Source organism: Physcomitrium patens, chromosome 25 (genome assembly GCF_059467195.1).
Source record: "Physcomitrium patens ecotype Gransden chromosome 25, ASM5946719v1, whole genome shotgun sequence".
Classification (NCBI taxonomy): domain Eukaryota; kingdom Viridiplantae; phylum Streptophyta; class Bryopsida; order Funariales; family Funariaceae; genus Physcomitrium; species Physcomitrium patens.
This window is the reverse complement of record NC_143434.1, coordinates 13,933,269-13,956,709: the sequence shown is the minus strand read 5'-3', so window position 1 is coordinate 13,956,709 and position 23,441 is coordinate 13,933,269. Positions and strand designations below refer to the sequence as shown.

General features: G+C 31.5%; 1 long non-coding RNA gene across 2 annotated transcripts; it reads right to left on the bottom strand.

The window, feature by feature from the left end:
- Nucleotides 1–9,771: 9,771 nt before the first annotated feature.
- Nucleotides 9,772–11,653, bottom strand: LOC149986330 (uncharacterized). 2 transcript variants are annotated; one of them, XR_016500992.1, is made up of 2 exons: nt 10,625–11,653; nt 9,772–10,496 (listed from the first exon to the last, which is right to left on the bottom strand). It is a non-coding gene; the product is annotated as an uncharacterized LOC149986330 (long non-coding RNA). The 2 variants fall into 2 exon arrangements; XR_016500991.1 differs by having other exon boundaries at nt 10,646–11,632.
- Nucleotides 11,654–23,441: the final 11,788 nt, after the last annotated feature.

The following is a 23,441-nucleotide window of genomic DNA, read 5'->3' as shown; positions in this document are numbered from 1 at the left end:
ATACCTTCCTTCCTACAAGGACTAGACTAGCTGCTGGTCCTCCTATTTTCTACTAGTAAAACTCATTTTTTTGTAATTTTGACTTCACCATGGTATTTAAAAACACCCAATTAACTTAGGAACTCAATGTGGCCTTCAAATCTTACTCTCTTTCTTCATAATGGATTCCGAAGTAGTAAAATTTATTTTTACCAAGATCTTAAACATTGCTCTAAAAATTCCTAAAATATTATAAATAAATTCTAAATAAATTCTGAAAAATCCTATAATGTTTCTACAATGCTAATATCCATGTAAGAATATATTTTTCTATCTTGGTGATTTTTGATAATAATAAAAATTAATTTAAATCTACTATAAATCCTATTTTTTTTATACCAATAACTAAAATGACATGAGGTTCTTTCTCATGCTTCTTCTAACTACTAATATTTATAGTTTTTATAAGTAGTACATATAGATACAAGACCAATATAAATATTGGTCTTAATAAATAATTCTTATTATTCAAAAATGAATAAAAATACTAAACTAATGTAGATAATTACCTCGAAGACTTACTAAGACTCCATTTCTACCACTAACATTCTAGTTTTTTTATTTTTCTAAGGATTTTTATACTACTTACTATATATTATGATTTAAAGCATTCTAAATGCATATTTTTATATTAAAAAAATAAGTGAATCAATTTGATGACTCACACTAGATATTTTGGATACAACAAGACTTTAGAGCTCATATCAAGAGATTTTTGGTGGCCTCAAATATGAAAGGTAGTCAAAGAATTTGTTAAATCATATGATATTTGTTCAAGATCCAAAACTTCTTGCTATCAATCTTATAAACCTCTTCAACCATTATCTATTCTAAAACAAATATGATCTTTTGTTTCTATAGATTTTATCATGGATCTTTTAGTCACAGGTTCATATGATTCTATATTTGTGGTAGTAGATTGTTTTACCAAGATGGCACATTTTATATCATATGCAAAATCTATCATAGGTGAAAAAATTACTAAGTTTTTTTTTTAATAATATCTACTGTTATTACAAAGTGCCTAAAGATATTTTATTATATAAGAGGTTTCAATTTATATTAAGATTTTAAAAAACTCTTTTTAAGATTTTAAAGATAGATATAAAGTTCTCTTTGTCTTTTTATCCTCAAATTGATGGACAAATAGAACAAGTAAATGAAGTTTTGGAGTAGTACTTGAGGTGTACCATCAACTATCATAAAGTTGAGAAGACAATTTTTTGACCATTGGTAGAATTTACGTACTATAATTTGGTATATTTTTCCACCCAATAAATATCTTTTTTTGCCAATTATGGTTATTTTCTATAACTTGATACTTTTGACTTTTCAAAAGTTAATAATCCTACAACAAAAGATTTAGTAAATCATTTGTTAAAGCAACATGCAACAATCAAGGCGTAGTTATAAAGTACTAAAAAATAACAAAATTTTAATACAAATGTCTATTGTAAGAAACAACCACAATTAAATGTGAATGATAAGCTTTGGTTATTTTGTTGTAATATCAAGACTACTTGTTCTTCTGACAAGTTTGACTATTATAGGCTTTGACCTTTTTCTATTAGTGAATAAATTAATTATTTTGCTTATTGATTATATCTTCCAAAGTTTATGAAGAATCACCCCACATTTCAAATGTCTCTTCTTGAATCATATAAAACAATGAATATTTTGAAAAGAAGACAAATGTCACTTCATCTTATAAAAATAGATAATAATCAAAAATTTGAAGTAGAAGAAGTCTTAAACTCAAGGTGGTGTCAAAATAGGTTGAAATATCTTATTTATTGGTACAAATATGATATTAGTAAATACACTTGGGAGCCAACAAAGAATCTTGCAAATGCAATAAAGAAAATTGAGGCTTTTCAATGACAATATTCATCAAAATCAAGAAAAAGAATATCAAATTTTTGTTATAAAAGAAACAAGATCTAAAGAAGATAACATTCTACTTTATATCTTTCTTTGCAGCTTAATGTATTTTTAATGCTAAGGAAATGGAGAACCAACAACCAATAAATTCAAGGACTTTTACTTGCTGATTTATTGAATAAGATATTGCAATTGTCACAAATTTTAAGATAACATAATTGAAATGAAGATCTTCAAGAATAACATGTCCTTCTTTGAATAGATGGCAAGATACAACTTGTTTGGTATTATGACCTTGGGAGAAATTCACAATATTTGATGATTTTATTAGAGATAAGAACAATTCTTAATGGCGTCCAAATATTTTATTTGAAGAAAGTTACAAAAGAATCAACAACAATCAAATAACAAGGTGGTCTTCTCACCTTAATATGGGATACTATTAATGGCTGAAAAGAACTATCAACCATCTTCAAAGAAAATAAAGATCAAAATATGTGGCAAATATAATTCATTGTATCTTAAATTTTATCAATACATGATGACTTCTCCTCATGGAACTCATCTTTAGAAAGCAAGGTAATGTCACAGTTATACATATGTACTCTAATAAATAAATAAATATATATATATATATATAATTAAATAGAAATAAATAAAAATAAATAAAAATAGATTAATTTTATAATACCTTCTAAAGAAGCTTTTGAGAAGCTTTATAGACATTGCTTTGATTTTACATGTTTTTGTAATTGATTAATAGGTTAGAAAATTGATCAACAAATTAAGCACATGTTAGTAGCTTGTCGAATAAGTTAACCATGTCCTACACATATTAAAAACTTGTCTTACAGGTTAAGATATGTGTCTTGTAAAGTCAACACATTTTGGAGGTACTACACAACATGGCCACATAGCTCTTAGTTAAGAATATATATCGAGGCAAGAGCGAAGCCTTCTTCACTTTTGTCAATGCCTTTTTAATCTTTAGTCTTGTTTTAAGACTTTCTAGTCTTCTTATTTTTGGACAATAGTCATTTTAATTCAATATTATATCATCTTTGAGTGACTTTCTAATTCTCTTTAGTGACACAAGAGTATATTAAGAATTTCTTTCTTTGAGATTCATATCCTTGATTCAAAGGTACAAATCAAAAGTAAAGCTTTTAAGAAGATATAATGAAATTAATCTATTTTTATATATTTTTTTCTATTCATATTATCTAAATAATAATTATAATAAATATTATGTCTATGATATATTTTTAAGATAGAAATTTGATGCATCACCAATACTAAATATAGAAGTACTATTCTTACACCAATGAAAGAAGTTCAAAGTCTATACAAAAAAATTATATAATTAAAAGAAGCAAGTAAATTTATCTTATAATCAAATTTAGAAAGTCTAGCTTTTATAAGCATAGAAAACGTAAGTCAAAGTAAAGCTTCTTAAAAGCTTTACTTTGATCTTAGAAGCTTTATAGATGCTGCTTTGATTTTATATGTGTTTTTAGTTCATTGATAGGTTAAAAACTTGTTCAATAAATTAACCACATGCTAAATATGTTGATAGCTTGCAAAACAAGTTAACTATATAGTATTTATATAGAAAACTTACTTTATAAGTTAAGATATGTATTGTATAAAGTTAATACATTTTAGCGGTCCTATAAAATGTCACCAGATATCTCTTAGGTAGATAATATATATAGAGGCAAGAATAAAGTCTTTTTCACTCTTCTCAACACTTTTCTTACTTTTAGTCTAATTTCTAGAGTCTATAGTTTTTTCATCTATTCGTACTAGCCATTCCAATTTTCTTTTAATATACATACTTCTTTATTTTTATTTTTTCATACTTCTTTGAGAAAGTTTCACTTATTTATTTACTTTCATCAAATTCTTGTCCTTGATAAATTATCAATAATACACTTATAATATCAAAGTTTTTTCATTTCTTAATTAATATTAGATTACTATTTTTTCTTGATAAAAAATAAGTATATTAAAAATTAGAGATTAATCTTCTTTAAATTAATATTATATTAAGTTTTTCTTTTTTTTTTCAAGTTTTTTTTACTTATCTTGAGTAATATTAGATATTTTTTTTCTTCTAAGTGTTATTATAGAAGAATTTATCAAAATAAAGAGTATAATAGCACAAATATAAGAATAATTAATTGACTTAATCCTTGCAATACATCAACTCAATTTACTACTACAAAGAATAGAAAGTGATAGAAAGTGATAGAAAGTGAAGATATAGAGATGATTGGAGCTTCTTCAATATCTACACCAAATCATAACTCCTTTTTTATAGTGGAACACCATTAAAATATTAGAGAACTAATAATTGTTTTAATTGAGAGGTTTAATGGTACAAGATCAAAGTTTTGAAGATTTATCAATCAAGTACAATTAGCAATTGAACTTCAATTTTAAAATTATCCAACTCAAGGATCACAAGTCAAGTTTATTAGAATATTATTTTTTTATCTTATATTATCATGATTTTTATCTTTTTTTGAATGACATGATTCAATATTGGATAATTTAGAAGCTTTTGTAGTACAATTTTGATCTATATATAGAAAACATGATATATTTTGTTTTACAACAAACAAGATCTGTATTTTACGATAAGAAAATCAATTTATAACATTTTATACTTCATAATTTTGACAACTTATAATTGATATCAAGTAGAATGATGTTACATTCATTTGCTAATTTCTTTATGGATTATAATATAATATAAAGAAATTGATGTTTAATTTATCTTATCCTCAAACATTGAATCAAGTAATTAATTTTGCTATAAAGTGTAATTATTGATTTTTTGAATTTTGGTCTGAGAATCACATAAGTAGGTCTCGACGTTATTACAATTCAATAGCAATATTAATGTCTTTTCAATACATATCTTCAAAAGTAGAGGATATGCAAATTGATGTGGTACATTTTAAACCTCTCATTGAGCAAAAAAAAACTCATTGTCATTAAAAAAATATTTTCTTTAAATTAAGAAGAATCAAAGCACATTGCTCAATATTCTTCAAAGAAGCAATGCAATCATAAAATCAAAAGCACGACTATCAAAGAAGAAAATTTATTTGATAATAAGTTTCTTTATCTATAATAGACATTGTGTGGTCGAAACCTAATACAATATCTAATGAAGGTCTTACTCTCTCCTCAAAATCCTCTTCTTGTTTTACAATATATATTAATTTAGGATCTAAACATCACAAAGCCTTTGCCTTATTAGATTCAGAAGCCTTAGTTTGTTTTTTAGATAAAGGGTTTATTAAAAGATATAAGAAAGCTTTAATAAAGAAAATAAAATGTGTTCATATAGAAGTCATAGATAATTGATTGTCGTCCTTTGGAAACATTATTTATGAAATATTTCTTATAAAAGTAGTAACTAATGGTCATAGTAGTTTTGTAGTATTTAATATCATTAAATTTCTTTCTAATCTAGTCTTTTTAGATTCATTGTGATTTAAAAAATAAAATCCTTGAATAGATTAGATTTCTTATAGTTTTAATTTTTTGAAAGTATAATTAAAAATATAATTAATTAGATAAAAAGTCATAAGTCTAATATAACCAAATCTATATTTGTAGGTGTAAGAGCTTTCTTGCATCCTAAAAAAGAAGGATTATCTTATGTCATTTATGCCACACTTTTTTTTAATGGTGAAAAGACTTCAAATGGAATTCCTAGCTAATATTGAGATTTTTAAGATGTATTTGAGAAGAAGAATGTAAATACTCTTCTAAAACATCATTCCTATGACTATTCAATTGATCCTCAAAATGGAGCTCAACTACCATTTGGACCAATCACAAAATGAAGTGGCTAAATTCAAAGAGTATATTAAGAAAAATCTAACCAAGAACTCCATATGCCATTCCAAATCTCCTACTTGAGTTCCAATTTTATTTGTAAAGAAAAAAGATGGATCATTACGGATGTATATTGATTGTTGAAGAATCAATAAGATCACCATCAAAAATAGGTGTTCATTGTTGTATTGTAACAAAAATATATATTAAAAATATAATCAAAAATAAAATTTTAATTAATATTTAATCATCTTAGTTCAATAATAATTCAATATATTTAAACGTGGCTTTTATAAAAATCCTTTAGTTTATCTTTTTGTTTTAATAGCTAGTAGATTAAAGTTTTATTAGTAATTTTATCTTCTATGTTATAAATTTTTTTTTATTGTGTTAAAAAGACCATAAATTAATAAAATAGAATATAAAAAATAAATAACTAGTATGGTTGGTACTAAGATTAATTTGAAGATAATATTAGACTAAAAAATCTCTATGATAAGTTAAATTGATATCTAAGAATCGACTATTGGTAGGACAAGGTCGAAATTAGATCTCTAGCTACTGAAACAACTTCTTAGAATAAAATATGGCGGTATTTGGAGATCAACAATTAGGATTGGATATTTAGCTTTAAGCTTGTTTCAAAAGCATAAGACTTATTTTCATAAGATTTGGGATGACTTTATATTTATTGTTCAAAATCAAAGTATATATTAGTGACTTTGGATTTATGTAATACAATTAGGGCTAGTGCTCTTAGATAGTTCATGCAATTGATGTCACTTCTATAGTTCAAAATTTTACAATACTTAGTTAAATAAGTGTGTTAAGTATAAATAAAATTTTATATTAATCTAATAATGTGGTTGAAAAATATTTGGTTTTTGATACAATAGGATATCAAAAGTTATCAGTTTAGAATTGAATAGGATTTCTATGATATTTGAAGATTTACTCATTAGAACAATGTAAAATTTGGCATGGTAATAGAAGACTTGAAGATCAAGCTACATACTAATTTAGAGCTGAAGTTAATAGTTAAAGAAGAAAAAATTGCTATTGAAACATTTATATCAACTTTCAAGTTTTTAGCCAAGTAATATTTATACAATTTTTTGGACGTTTTTTTTTATTTTGTAATTTAGATTGGATTAATAATTTTTGAATATATAAAAGACTTATAATAGCATTTTTGTGTAAAATTTTGTATCAAATAGAAAATCAAATCAAGAATTACAACTCATTAAAGCTCATTGACTATGATTTAGGCTTACAAAAAGAAATTGAAATTACCTAATTATAAAAGAAATAAAGCAAGTAGAATTTTTATATGATTGAGATTACTAAAAGGAGTATTTTTGAATGCTTTGTATTTTCTTTAAGTACTTTTTAATTAAAATTTGAATTACATTTTTTTTATATAGATGAAATCTATTAGGGTTTCTTGAATATTTATAAAACAAGACTTCATCTTCTACAATCAAGTGCCCAGTGTATTCTCAAAGAAGACAATATGTAATATGACATTGCTACTTGTGATATTTAAACTTTTTGAATAGTTGAATCAAGCTAAGATCTATACAAAAATAGATCTACAACAAATATATAATTTGATATACATCAAAGAACATAATGAATGGAAGTTTGTATTTTGAACTAAATACAGATATTTTGAATATATTATTATGCCTTTTGGACTTACAAATGCACCAATAGCTTTTCAACATCTAATAAATGATGTCTTTCAAGAATTATTGGATGATTTTGTTGTTTGTTATCTAGACGATATTTTAATCTATTCTAAGAGCACATAAGAATATGAATTTTATGTTTGTTGTGTATTCCAAAAACTAAGAGATGTGGGACTCTATGCTAAGATAAAATATATATATATATATATATGTATTTTACACTATTCAATTTAACTTCTTAGAATATGTCATTTTAAATGATAGACTTATGATGGATCTTAAGAAAATTCAAACTTTTTCTTACCTCTTAAAATCTACATAAGATTGGATTTTTTATAATACAAGTAAAATGTGGCTTGATATAAAAAAAAAAAAAAAAAAAAAAAAAAAAAAAAAAACACTACTCTATATCTAAAAATAAATAAAAAACTTATTAAACAAAGATACTTAGTTTATTATTAAGAAATTAAACTATTAGTAATGGTAGATATAATCTAAAATTTATATTATGGAAGCCTAAGTTACTATTGCACAATATACAAAGAATAGACTATTATTTGTTTAAAAATCAAACTGAAGAAATAATAATATTGATGTTGTCTTTAAGATTTATTATTATAATAAAATAAATTAATTAATAAAATATTAAATATTTTTTGATATAATATATATATACTTATAAACTTATAAGTATACATATATGAATATTTTTATTATTATATAAAAATTAAATATAGGCTTTAGTAATTATTATTTAAAAATTCAATTATGATATTTTCAGTTTCTTAATTTTTTTTATTAAATCAAATTAATTGAGCTAAGAAAAGAGAAAAAAATTTTAAAAGTAATATGGTAATAATTGAAAACAATATAAATTGATTAATAATTGAAAACAATATAATGGATTATTTCTATAAATAATTTAAATTTAAAAGATAGAAATTTAGTTATTATTTTTTATTTTAATATCATCGACTATATTAAACACATATAAAAAGTGTATGTATATTTTCTCAATAAGTCAAACATACAATTTTTATTCCAGATTATAATTGATTGTAATGGTTTAATGCTAAATAAATTAGATTGTAATTTCTTGATTTTTCACGAAAATAATTATGAAATCAACGTTTTAAAATACAAACACTCTTCAAACTAGTTTTTATTAAAAATATATGAAATTATTAAAGGTTTTTTAAAAAAGTTGAAACAAGAATTGTTAAATTAAATGATTTACATCACAATGTGATAAAAGATTAAAAAGTGTTTTTTAGTTTTAAAAATATGACTGTAGAAATTAATACTGTATCAAAATTATTTTTGGATAATTTGTAAATATTTTTTGAATTCATAAATCAATTTTACCATAATTCGATTATGGGTACAGGGAGATAATTAGTATAAATTATGTAAAAATAGAAAAATCAAATGCTGATGATATTTATAATTTAAAGCAGTTAAGAAGAAGAAGAAGAAGGAAAATAAATAAATAAATAAATGTTTTGTTGTTAGTGCATACAAAACCCCTTAGTTCGTGAATTACTGTTAATTTACTTGTTAATTTACTGAAGACATCAAACGTTCCACATGTTTTCATTTCTTTGATGAATCAAATAAAAATTTCATACAATTATCACTCAGAAAGTTAAATCTTCATGTATTAAACCGTATAATTGATTTTTATAATAGATATAATACTGAAAAATAAAAAAAGAAGTAATCTCAGAGTTTTATACCTCTTATAAGTATTCTTTAAATTAATAATAAAGCACACGCAAATTGGTGAGGTGTATTTGAAAACTCCTACAGAATATTGAAAGTTTTATTGTCATCAAATATGATTTTGATCAAATTACAGAAACTAAACTATCTTACTAATTTTTCAAGTATATCTAAATAAATATGAAGAATGTAATATAATTTTAAAAGATCTTTTTAGAAGAATGTATCTTTGTGCATACATTTAAACCACAGATGTGCGATTTTTCCAAAATAATTTTAAATGTACGATTACTCACAATATGATTGATGTCATAAAACACAAGCGTAAATTTGTTAACCATGCTCTTTTACAGATACTGAGATGCAAAATAGCAAGAATGATACTGAAAATTTGGAACAGGATGTGTAACATGATGAACAATTTACAAAAAAAGAACAATTTTTCAGCGTTCCAATATTATGAAACATGGAACTCCAGAAGATAACAAATTTGCAAATGAAAGAAACTTTTGGTGCCCACACCAACCCTATGATTCATAAAAAGCCCAACTAGCAACTGATAAACACCATAGTACACCGAATAAACATTGCCAGTGTTGTGAGTATGTCATATCAAACCCAAAAGGTGTGGGCACCAAAAGATTTGTACAAGACTGTTCTGAACCCCAGTTCGAAATTTGCTACTGCTGGCAGTAATCTTGCTCTAAACAATATTTTACTATAATTGTGGATTGCTAGAAGACCAGGTCTTTTCACTAATTCAGATTTATGAACTGGGTTCTTTGCAGGTCCACTATGCTCGTAGCTAATATGCTCAAAACTGACAATGTGCGTTGAGTTGTAACTCTATATATATATATATATATATATATAAGTGATGAATAAGTCTGTATTGCAAATATAGAGTTGGGGATCAAATGCGATTAGAAGTATTAGACTAATTTCATAATACCACCCCGGGTTTAATCCTTATGAATTGATACATGGATATGTACCTAACCAGTTTCGTTGGAGTGTTGCAATGATTCAGTAGAAAAGGAAGATACAAAAAGGAGAAAAAAAAAAAAAAAAAAAAAAAAAAAATCTGTTTTAGTTAAGGAGTTATTGAGTTTGTAAATACTCATCCCAAGTGCTCATATCCTCCGCACTACACTTCCCATCTGTCTAGAGTGGACAAGAGAGTACACAATTGTTTGCCCTCCAGCCTTAAGAATCAACGCCAACTTAGTCTGCTAGTGACAACGTTGAGGTCAATCTCGTGCCGTCGTTCGATTCACCTATCTCCATCTCTCTCCGTCAATGAAACTTCTGAATGGCAACCCAGATTGATCAGATCATATCATTTGTCGAAGATTGAACATTTCGAACTAAAAGAGTGGAAGATATGGACTGAATTGAAAAGCAACCTGTCGTTTCATAGTGCAGTGTGAACCAACCTCTGGTGCATCTGATTGTACCTCTGGTAGCAGAACTTTGAAGAATAAGTGCACCCATGGGGCTTGCGTTAGAGTGGGATGGCACCAGAAGTTGTAAAACCCAATGCCACGACAAATGAAGGGCAATCAGAGTGCGTCGGACAGTGAAGCCCATGAACCTTTACTGTGACTCGTGCTGTTTCTAGCATGGCTCCCACTTTGGAACATCCAAAATCGATCACCATCTGCGCAACTTCTTACCCGGGACACGGACTTTAGCCATATCTTTACTCCGAGCAGGGTGCTCAACAGAGGTGCGTGACTCTACAACCGCGTCGCTCCTCTAATGGGTCGACGGGTAGTAGAATCAAGCACCCTTGCTGAAGCACCCTGCTGAACGAGGCTTGTCTGATTTGCAATGACTATCGGTGAGTCATGCGTACAAGCACACAGTTCTCACTTGTGAATAGTACGAAGGGAAGCAAGTGTTGATCTCACATTGGTCTAGACCATCAACTAACAACCTAGAAACATGAGGTTGGAAAAAAGGAGTAAAAAGCAGGAGCCTCGGCAGAGGTGCATGACTCTACAACCACATATCTCCATCTGATGGGGTTCACGGGTAGTAGAGTCAAACACCCTTGTCGAAGCTCCATTGCTTGTCATGGTCAATGAGAGCATGAACTGAATCTGATCTCAGTGATAGGAAACATCTCTTTTCCAGTCACTTGAAGGGTTGGATCACGACGAGAACTGATCGGAGCTAACTTCAACGAAGTTGTTGGAAGTGATTCACATTGCCCACCAAATGTCACTGGGCGATATGATTACCGAGCAAAATAAATCCAGCACATTGAAGAGAGGGGCATTGACTCACTCTATCTCATCCTAGCGAGGACCGCCCTCAGTCCAAGCCATGCAACCATGATGGAGGGCTACACATTGGAATGAGGGAAAAAGACCAACACGCTGATTCACAAAAAAATAAAACTAATACAGTTCTAGCGAGAGCAACTGAACAGGCACAGGAGAAGCCGCAAGCCAAATGAGAAGGATGATGGAAAGGATGGACTGGGGCACTATTTATATGAATGTCGCTTGAACTCTAGGGACAATTAGTTGTTAGGCATTTAGATTCACATCATTTCTTTATTCTTTTTTTAATTCTATGTGGATCAAGAAAAATACAATCCACTTTGGAAAGTCAGACGCACAATCCGATCATTGACGAAAGCCGCCAGCATAAGCAGACGGGTGAAATCTGTGGCAGAGGTTCGTGAAAACCAAGGGATTGGTCCGGAATTATCGGCAAGTCTCTGCTGCTCGATCGAATTGCAATTCAATTAGCTTGTTTCAGAAGCTTGATCAGGACAGCCAGGTTCTGTGCATTTTTTACAACGTACTCTCTTGCCATTCAAGCGCCAGCAGTTCCTTTCAATCGTTCGTACTGCTTTGTCGTTCAAACATTAAGGATCTTCTGCTTTGATTCTTACAACTCAATCTTTGCCACCGCATTATCGAAGTTAACTATACCTTATTTTTACTCAATGACTTTCTTGTAAAACAACATTATCTCTTGGCCACGTTTTTTGTTTTAAAAAGCCATTGTATCTGTGTTCTAGTTTGTGTGTGTATGTGTATGAGAGAGTCCTTCGGGGTTGATTTGAGGCATGTTTTGAAGAGTGTATTGAGATCACTGAAAGGGATAGTGCAATGGTGCAAAGTCGGAAACCTGTGCACTTGCATTGCAGCATGTTCTTACTGAATTGTTGCAACCTTTTGCTTGTAATGTGGGGCACAAGATTAAGCTTCAGCTTCTTTTTGGTGGTCCAAACGATAGTGTGTTGTTAGTTGGAACTGCTAGCGAAGTCCTTCAGGATCCTTCGAGACTTGCTCCTCCTCCATATGGTTCGAAGAGTGTGTGTGTGTGTATGTGCATAATTTGAAGTAATTCAGCTTGTAATTTCTTCGCATCTTCATCTGATTTTTCGAAATGCTTTAGCTTCGCAGCACATGATAGAACCAGTCAACATAGATTTGAATCATGGCTTCTGTGATCCAGGTTAGGGCTTAGAATACAGAGTGTGTGTGTGGCTGGCTTCTTTTCTTTCTGAAAAGATAAAAACGTTAAAGAGGAAAGGAATTTGATGATATTAATAACAATCAAGCCTCTAATACAATTCTACATTAATAAAGATCTTGAAAAGTAATAATAAAGAATAGAAATAGAAATAAAAATAAAACTGATCACTGCCCATGAAGGCTGACAATCAGATTTGAGATCCAGCACCACCATTGAATTTAGACATATGTTGGTCTGATCACAACCCTGCTGTTCTTCAAGCTCAAGAGTCCACACACATAATTTTATTCCATTTGTTTTCTTGTGGACAGCTAATGTAGTCATAATGGGAGAGACATGCCATGCAAACAAACCAAGTCAAGCTCATTGTTGACTGAGTTAGAGAAGGATTGCTTTGTTGGCAATGCCACTCAACTGGGGAGACAAAGCAGGGACAAGCTCTGCTGCAAACCAAGCAATAAAATGTTTGAAGGTGTGGAAGCTCATTGACTATTGTGCATTCTACAGAATTTTTTTCAATGCCCAGGCAAAACTATCTGCCACATCATCCTATTGTTGGCATTGATTAATCAGAATTGTATGTGCATGTACTTGTGTATAGTTATATACATCACCAGCAAACAATACCATTCATTAAATAATAATTTTAAAATTACCCTTGTAGACATGTGTTTGAAAATTTCAACTTCTAAATCAAAACTAACTTTTTTCTATTGTTGCATCTTTTATGGCATGATCAAAATGCAACATATTTGTTACAATTTCCAACAATCATATTGTTCTTACCATAATTCTATGAATGCAGCATTCAAAAATAATGAAGTAAATAATTGGGCTCTATAATAGTCATAGTAATGGGATGTATGCCATGCAACAATAAGGGGTTCAAACATGGCCTTTTTGGGTGATATTTCACCCATGATGAGATCTCAAAGTATCCAGTGATATTTTAAAATATCATATAATACTTCACCAAATCACCCACCTTGCGAGGTATGTGATTTTGAAATCCAAATATCAATAGAGGGGAGGGTAAAATATCAAAAACTATGTTGCTCACCTTTGCTCTCTTCCCTCTTTGACTCCATACCAAGGATAATAAAGTTTAAATCAGGGGGCAATATTAATATTAGGGGTAATAAAATTTGACCTGTGATATTTTGGATTTAATATTTTGAGTGATTCTGGAAATATCAAGTTTTGAATCACATTCATTGGGTTTTTCAAAAGTGCCAACTTTGAACCCCCTAATGTGATAATTTTTAGGAATAGATAAAAATTAAAAAAAATTAAAAAAATTAAAAAGTACCTATAATTGATTTGAAATGAGTCAATTATTTGAAACTCTTTGGAATCATGCTCTAAAAATACAACAGCTTTCCATTTAATTTCAATCATGTGGCTCATGACATGCAAATAAACAAGGAAGAAAGAAAAGATGTAAAAAGTGTCCTCAAAGCAGAATGTGTGGTGCATCTTTCATAAGAGGAATTCAAAGAATCACTCATCTCCATGCAACCAATTGTAAAGTATATATATATATATATATATTCACATAGAGGAGATATAAGTGAGTCCAAGAATATTATCATTGTAATTGTAGAATGTGGAGTCCTCTATGAATGTCCAGAAACTGATTGACAGACAGACAAGGAGATTGAGAATGAGTTGAAATATGGGTGTTGACATTGGACATTATGGAGATGGTCAACTCTAGGTATGTGAAGTAGTGCAGCCTATTTGAATGGTGTAGTATGTGATAATCCACACTCCTAAACCCTAATTTGAGAATGGCTACTCAGGTAGATGGCTGGCCCAAAGGAAAATCCATTGCCTGGCACTGGACCTCCATGGATGTGAATAGAAGAAGGTTAGGGAAGAGGAGGAGTTGCTAATACTGTCCACAGTTGGCTGGCAGAGTTGAAAGGTGAGGTGATGGGTGGCACAAGGTGACACAGGGGAGAGAGAAAGGGGGCCCAGGCACCACAGTTTTGCAGCACAGACACTTGACTGTGGCTCATGAGAGGCTGGTTAGATTTCTATACCCTGGGGAGCTTGTGACCAGCACAAGTTGTGGCAGGAAAGAAGATAGAGAATGACTGCACTTTGATGACCCCCCCCCAACTCACACACACAGAAACACTTTTTTCTTCTTTAAATTAGTATTTTTTTTCCATTTTTTAATTTATCCTATAGCTCTGATTCCAAGGTTACTGCAAAAGTCCTAGCACATGAGTTTGCTTTGATGATGACTTCAGCAGTAGAAGAAGGCAGCAGCAGCAGCAGCAGCATGGCACTCCCCCAAGTCAGCCCTACTCACCCTGCACTTGGGGCATGGAACATGGCTCAGCCACACACACTTCATTTATTGTATTTGTTGGGAGTAGATAGTGGTGTCATTTTGTGTATTCGTTTACAAATTATTTAGATGTTTATTAGGAGTTTTATTTTTTTATTATGTATATATATATATATATATATATATGTAGAATCTGAAGTTTTGTAATTGATTGAAATTGAGAAATCTGTCCTTGTTGATTTTTATTTAATATATTACATGAATAATGTTGTTCCATAAAATTTGTGTTGATTCTACTTCACAATGTGGTTTTTACGAGATGTTTAACAAAAATCAAACCATGAACCACTTTTTTTAAAATCATAATATTTTTTTATTGTAAATATCTATTTTTAATTTATATTATCTCCAAAAACAATTCCTTCTTATCACCAAGCAAAAAAAACTTCATTAGACTTTTTAACCATAACCATAACTTTTGAATAGGCTTCTAGGACTTAAAAACTCCTTAACAACTTGCAAAAAGTTTAAAAAATGATAAAAATAAACTAAAACTAAACAATGGCGGAGAGAAGAGCATCCATCAAAATTCCCAGCTTTTCAAATAGATAAAATTACTTCATCCACATGTACATCCATCCATCCATTGTCCTCTGACAGTGCCAACAAGCTTTTTGTGAGCCTGGATGTGGAAGCCTTGTTCCACTCCTGGGAAATCTCAATTAATAGATTTGTGGGGATGGATAGGAAAAGGGATGCTGCTGGAGAAAATCTCACCAATTCTGTTTGTTTTATATTTAATTCGGTTTGGTTGGCACAAACCATTCCAGTGCAGTGCAGGACATGCCCCAAGGTGACTATATATACATATACATATATATATATATCATAGAATAGGATAGAATATGAAGGGTGGAAGTGGAGTATCCAGCAGGATCAAATACCTTCTGCAGCCATGTCAGAATTCCAGTGGGGAGCCAATCTACCCAAATCTCTGCCTGGCCCTTTAATTAGGGCTTCCCGAACCTGCTTTCTTTCTGTGCCTTCTATTTGCTGGGGCAACTTTCTTTCTGGCACACCCTCTCTTTCCATTCTACACAATGGTACTCCATATTATCCCCAACACCTTTTTTGCTCCCTTCTGGGCCCCCACGTCCCCCAGAAGGAGTGGAATGGAATGAGACTTGCTCCATGTCCTGCAGTTCAGGTCTCTCTTTTTCTTGCAAATCCAAGTACCCAATTGTCCTTCACCACGGCCTAAGTTTCACCTCCACTTGGGTCACAATGAATGGGTACTTTAGTGCTAATGTTGTTGCTGTAGAATTGGTGCAATGGAGTTGGCCCAGGTGTAATCCAGGTGTAGCCCCCTCCTTTTTTTCTCCTTTTGTTTTGGTGACTTCATTCTTGCCATGTGTAACTTTCATATTGAGAGCTGCTTGTTTTTCTGTTTTCTAGAGGGACTGGATATTTTGGTACTTTCTGTAATCAAATTGATGGCCTCATTGACATTGCTGCAGATGCTCCCATCACACTCCCAAACCCAACACTACACTTGGTTACACTCCTTGCAAAGGAAATATGTAAAATGAGACTTATGTGGTCAGATAGGCAAGAGAAGACACTCTTGCAAAACATTTCTAAATGGAAGGAAAACAATTGAGAAAAGAGCAAGGTTTTAGGGTTTAGGGTTTAAGGTTTTTTTACATGTATTGTTCTAAAAAATATTTTTGATATTATTAAAATGAATTTATTTTTGAAATTTTACAATTTATATTGTAAACCTATCAATTCAGATTATTCAAAATGTCATGAACAAATGATGTCTTTACAAAAATATTTTCTTGTAATTCATTATATCTTTTAAATAATTTTGTGTGATCTTGATTATTTTACAAACTTTAAAGAAAACATAAATTATTTTTCAGGTAGTATAAGATTCTTAGTTCTTTCTTGAAAAAATGAAATTTAGAGCATATTCGATTTAAAATAAAAATAAACACTTGTATATATATATTTTACCTTTATAATAATTTCATATAGCAAACCACAGTTTTATGTTTTTTTATAAATTTTTATAATTTTGAAGATTTTAGTCACATGGATCTTCTAAAATTTTATGAATATGTTTTTCATGAGAATTTAAGATTTAGGTTCTAGTTCAACTTTGAGCATCATATCACAAGGTTGATTTATAATTTTAAAAAATTGTATTCATGCAAAGTCTGTTTGTGTAATTACAATTCAAATATTGTTTTTCCAAAAATACAACAGCAATCCATCCTAGTTCTTAGTAATACAGGTATAAGATTAAAATCAAATAAATGACAGAATAAGTTGAATTTTATTAAAATAGAAACATTAGATTTATATATAATTGTAACATCAAATTATAATGTTTTAGTTGTAGTAATTGGTTGTTAAGCTAATTCTATTATGTCTTTTTATGTATAGATTTATGATGGACTCATATTTTGTGTAGGAAGATACATGTTAAGTTTAAAAAAATAAAAAATAAAAAAATAATTCTATTACATGAACATTTCTAAAAATAAATCCATTGTAGAATTAGTTTTTGGAATAAATTTCTAGAATAGATGTTGTAATTATATCATAAAAAACTCTTAGTTTCTTTAAATTATTTATTTATTTATAATATTATCATGGTATTTATGCCTTTATAGATAAAACTCAAAGCTTCATTGTAAGTACTTTAATTTTTGATTATTATTTTTTATTTTTAATTATAGATGCCAATATTTTAAAGTGTAATAAAAAATTATCCCAGAAAATATATTTCAAACATTGGTAATTTACAATCCTACTTCTAAGATTTTAATACAACTCGGTGGATTCTAAGATGTAGATATGTCTTCTTATTGTGTCTAAATGTTTTTAAAGAATGAATATATACTATTGATATCTTTTGATTTTTTAAAAAAGTTTAAAATTATTTTTCATGTTACTTGAATAATATAACTATTTGTTATATATAAAAAAGTGATAAAAGAAATTATCCTCATATAAAAAAATAAATTTAAGTTGTCTTTATACTTGAATACCTACTACAAAAGACTATGATACAAAAGTCTTCTAAAAGTCCTTGACTTAGTAAAGAATTTGTATTTTTTAAAATCTAAATGAGTCAATTCATGTATTGTTTTCAACAATCATAAGAGATATAAAAGAATTTTATTTATTTGTATTTATTTGTGTTATTGAAACATAGAAAGCATACTCCACACAAATAAGTTAGGACCAGCAAGGTTGCACTTTAACAAATAGAGTGTGGTATGAGATAATTCTTCCCATGCCAATCCTTTCCTTATATACTAGTACTAAGGTACCAAGTGCTACAACCCATATGGGATATCTCCTAGGATCAGCCCTCTCCTTGTACTCTAATGTACTATAGACCAACACCTAACCTTATGGAATATCCCTAACAACACTTGTACTCTATTGACCATTAACGACTACTTAAAGAGTTCTTTCCTTCAACACTCCCACTTTGCTATTGGTCAATTAGATATCAATCCTAATGCCTTACTCAACTTGTTGTGTCTTTCTTCAACTAAGGCTTTTATCAACAAATCAGCCAACATGTCTTTGATTTCACAATACATCATATCAATAACCCCCATCTCTATCTTCTCTCTTATGAAATGATGCTGATCGATTTGGTGGAAGTAGAGTCAACTCCCATGTCTCATTGTCCATAAGAGATTTATATTCTTTTTGCATGGCAATCTCCCACTTCATTGCATCACCACACCTCATTGCATCACACAAAGTCAATGGATCATCAAGAAGAGCAACATTGACATGGTCTTCACTTACTTATGGAAAGATGTGATTCTTCCACCATTCACCTTGTGGTCTTCTCTCACGTATTGGATATCTTCTTTCATGCAAAGAGGATGAGCCTTCATGTACCTCTTGCTGCCTTGTATGGCTCATGGAGTTCTTTCTCTTACTCATTGGTTGGTATTCTTAAACTTCATTCTCTTCATTGTCCTTGTTGTATCTTGTTGGAATTGAAGTCTTCATAGTATTGGGCTTTTCTATCATGGCATCTTCTTCTCCTTCTTCACTTTGAGAATGCTCTTCTTCATCTTCTTGTTTATTTGCTGGAATTGAAGATGTGTCCACAAACACACCACTACTCCCACTTGGACACATCTCCCACTTTTCACTACCACTTTTATGCTCCAAGAACTCTACATCACGACTTTTGATGATCTTTTTGATATCTAAACACATGAGCCTATATGCCTTGGTACCTTCACAATAACCAAGGAATACACATCTTGTGCCCTTTGCATCAAGTTTGCCTCTCATACTATCTGGAACCTTGACATATGTAATGCACCCAAAAATCCTCATGTGGGATATGCAAGGTTTGTTACCAGTCCAAGCTTCTTGGGGAGTCATTCCTTCAAGTGCACTTGTGAGACACGTATTTCTTATATACACGGCATTTACCACAGCTTCCGCCCAATACTCATACCCAGGTTTTTGAGCATGAATCATACTCCTTGCCATCTCCACAATGGTACGATTTGCTCTTTTAGCAACTCCATTTTGTTATGGAGTGTAGGGAGTGGAGGTTTGTTTTGCAATGCCTTCATGCTTCAATAACTCATCAAAGTTTTTGGACAAATACTCACCTCCATTGTCTGATCGCAGCACCTTAATCTTATGCTCACATTGCTTCTCCACAAGTACTTTCCATTCCTTAAACTTGGCAAAACACTCACTCTTGGCCTTGATGATGTAAATCCATACCTTCCTTGAGAAGTCATCAATAAATGTGACAAAGTACCTTACTCCACTCATAGATGGTGTCCTCATGGCTCTACAAACATCCGAATGCACAAGCTCCAGCAATTGGTTTGCTCTTGTTGCAACTCCACTAGGAAATGGTGTCTTATGTTGTTTGCCTTGAATGCATCCCTCACAAGGAAGATTCATAGTAGAATGGCCAAGGTCTAAGCCACTTACCATGGATTGAAGCTCCTTCATGCTTTTGGCATTCAAATGCCTAAGTCTTTGATGCCAAATGCCCACCTTGTCTTCATTTGATGGAAATTCAGCAAAGGTAGCAACCTCTACTCCATTGATCCTCTTGCAATTGATAATATAGAAATTGCCATCCCTAGTCCTTTTTGCTACTTCTTTGCCTTCAATGGTTCTCACAAAACATCCATTCATGTTAAATTGTACTTTGCATCCATGAGTTACAAGTTTACTCACCGAAAGGAGGTTCTTCTTCATCTTTGGGACATGCAACACATCCTCGAAAGTGATTCTCTTGCTTATGCCCTTCACCACTACCTCCACTACAATGGTGCCCATTCCAATGGCTTATACCATACCATTATCACCTAACCAAACCTTGGTTGCTGAAATTGGTTGATAAGTGTTAAATGAATACTTGTATGGAGTCATGTGTTTGGTATATCCGGAATTCACAATCCATTTGCTCATATCAAGCATGGAAGGAGTTTGTTTTGCCATGAATGCAAAGTCTTCACCTCCATGGTCATGAAAAGCATTGTTGGCATTCTCTCTTTCTCTTCTCTTTGCCTTGAAACAATTTCTTGCAAAATGACCTGGTTTTCCACAAATGTAACAAGTTTTAGGAGGATAACGTTGAAAAGGGACACTTGCCTTACTTGGTCTTGTAAATAGTACTGATTGCTCCCCAATAGACTCCTTTTGCTTTCTTTTGGTCACTTCCTGGGCTAGTCTTGTCGTGACATAGTTCAAAGTGAGGTCTTTCTTTGAAATGAACTCCAATGCTACAATGAAGGAGGAATAGGAGTTTGGAAGGCTTGAGAGCAATGTCATCACAACATCTTCTTCAAGTAAAGGCTTGTCAACAAGAGCAAGTTAGTTTGCAAGTACTTTTACCTTATTCACATGAGCTATGAGATCTTCACCTTCTTCCATCTTCACGGTGAAGAATTTTTGCCTTGACCATAGCACATTGGAGAGATTCCTACTTTCATAGACATTGTAAAGAGTCTTCCATGCATCTGCTGCCCCTTTACAAGAAATGACATGAACAAAGTTGCTTTCATCTAAATTGGTGGCAATTATGCCAAAAGCCTTCTTCTCTCATCTTTTGAAGTCCTTTTGCTCCTTGATGCTTGTCTCTACCCCAGGTGCAAGTTCCTCCTCATCTACTATCTCCGAAAGATCCAATGACACCAAAAGTAGCTCCATTTTGGCCTTCCAGTGGTGAAAATTGTCACCTCTAAATTTTTCAACAACTCTTAAGCTATCACCCTCAAAAGATGCCATCTCAAGATACAAGTAGGTCTAAAAAAATCTTGATTTGGAGTTGTAATGCAAAAGATATGACTATTTAAAGATTGCTGAACTACAAACCCAAAATTCGCTGTTTTGTAACTTTTTGCATATCTTGAGTCCAAATTACGTCTAAATGGTGGGGAATGGTTTTTAATGTGATTTTATGACTTACAAACGTCTCTCTCACGTCACTTCACTCAAAATGACTCACTTTCTCATAAAACTCTCAAATACTAGTGCTCTTTCAGCAAAGACACTATCAAGGTCTTGCACTAAGCTCATACACTCACAAATCCAGGAGCAATGACTTCAACAATTCACTAGCAACACTCTACCATAAGATCTCAACCACCAAAACAAGCAACAAAGAAATAATGCAAGAACAATTTACTTGGTAAGAGGATGTGGGCCCATAATCTATTGAAACATAGAAAGCATACTCCACAGAAGTAAGTTAGGACCAACAAGGTTGCACTTTAACAAATAGAATGTGGTATGAGATAATTCTTCCTATGCCAACCCTTTCCTTATATACTAGTACCAAGGTACCAAGTACTACAACCCATATGGGATATCTCCTAGGACCAGCCCTCTCCTTGTACTCTAATGCACTATAGACCAGCACCTAACCTTATGGGATATCCCTAACAACACTTGTACTCTATTGACCATTAGCAACTACTTAAAGAGTTCTTTCTTTCAACATGTGTAAATTAATGCAATTTTTGACATATATTTTTAACTTTTTGTGAAAATCACTTCTAGAGATGAATATATCCCCATGGACAATACTATTCATGCTATGAAAAAAAAAATACACTCTACCTCTTCATTTCAAGGAACTTTAGACTAATTTTTCTAAGCATAAAACCAAATAAGCAAGACTTCTCAATTTGACCCAATCAAAGGATTTAAATATTATACCTCTAACCTTCTCTCCTTCACGCAAAGACGGCCCTTAATTTTTAAAAATATAATTACTATTTAATCAAAAAAATCATATTCTAAAAGAATATTGTGAAACAATTTCATGCCTATCCTGACGTTGATTCCTGTACACACTTTGTAAGGATAAACGAACGAGAAGAAAACCCAACTTCCACAGTAGAAAAGACAACATTACTTTTTCTAATGCCATAGATTCTTCGGCTGCCTACATTCCTTCTTAACAATCTCAAGACATTTTAATGAGATTTACCATCACAAACGCCATCCCACAAAAAAATTGGTGTTCAATCATGCCAAGCAGAGGATAGTTGAAGAAGTCAAAAGCTCACTTCACTCATTCATCATCTCAATAATTCTAGTTTCTCTTTCCCTCCTCATTCCAGCAACCCAGATCAGCAAACTTGTTTGATAAGAGCTGTGATGACGAATATTTGTTCAACATCCAGTTTCTGAAAAGTAGAAAGGAGAATGGGGGGTGTGTGGGAGAATCAAATATAGGAGCAGCTGCTGCACTCTTCTCTTATTTGGTGTCTCTGATGCAGTGAGTCTGTGGACTCTGCCTGATCCAGTCTCATGCTCAGATTGTGACGCAGTCGAAGACGCGACATGCTGCAAATGGCAGTCTGTCCAGACCAACTCATCCATCATACCTGCTGTGCCCACTTTGTCTTCCAAGCTGGAGTTGTTGCGCATATGATATGGCGTGGCGACAGGGGCCACAATGACTTTGTCACAACCTGCTGCATGCGAGCACGGAACTGTTTGAAGTTCCGGTGACAAGCAATGAGTGGCCGAGTCAGTTGGTGGAGGCCTAGTGCAACAACGCAAGGCGACCAGGAACTCCAGAGTCGAGCGAGAGAGAGAGAGAGAGAGAAACATCACTTGGTGACCATGGGCACACGACACCGTCTGTCGTTTGTCTGTCTTTTGAGCCTAACAGAAGCCTTCGCTCGGAAAAAAACACATCCTTCCAGAGGGGCCTAATTCTGTGGTCGGAACCAAGCAGGTATTGCGTATCTTCTTCATTCATGGGGACTGATTTTCGATGAAAAGCATGCAAGTATCGTGTAGCTCAATGCAAAAATTCCGGAACAGTTTGGCTTCATAGATCCATCTACTATCGCAAAATAAGAGTCTCTTTCTAAGGAAAGATCAGGAAGTCTAACTGAGCCTGCTATTTGTCAACAAAAATT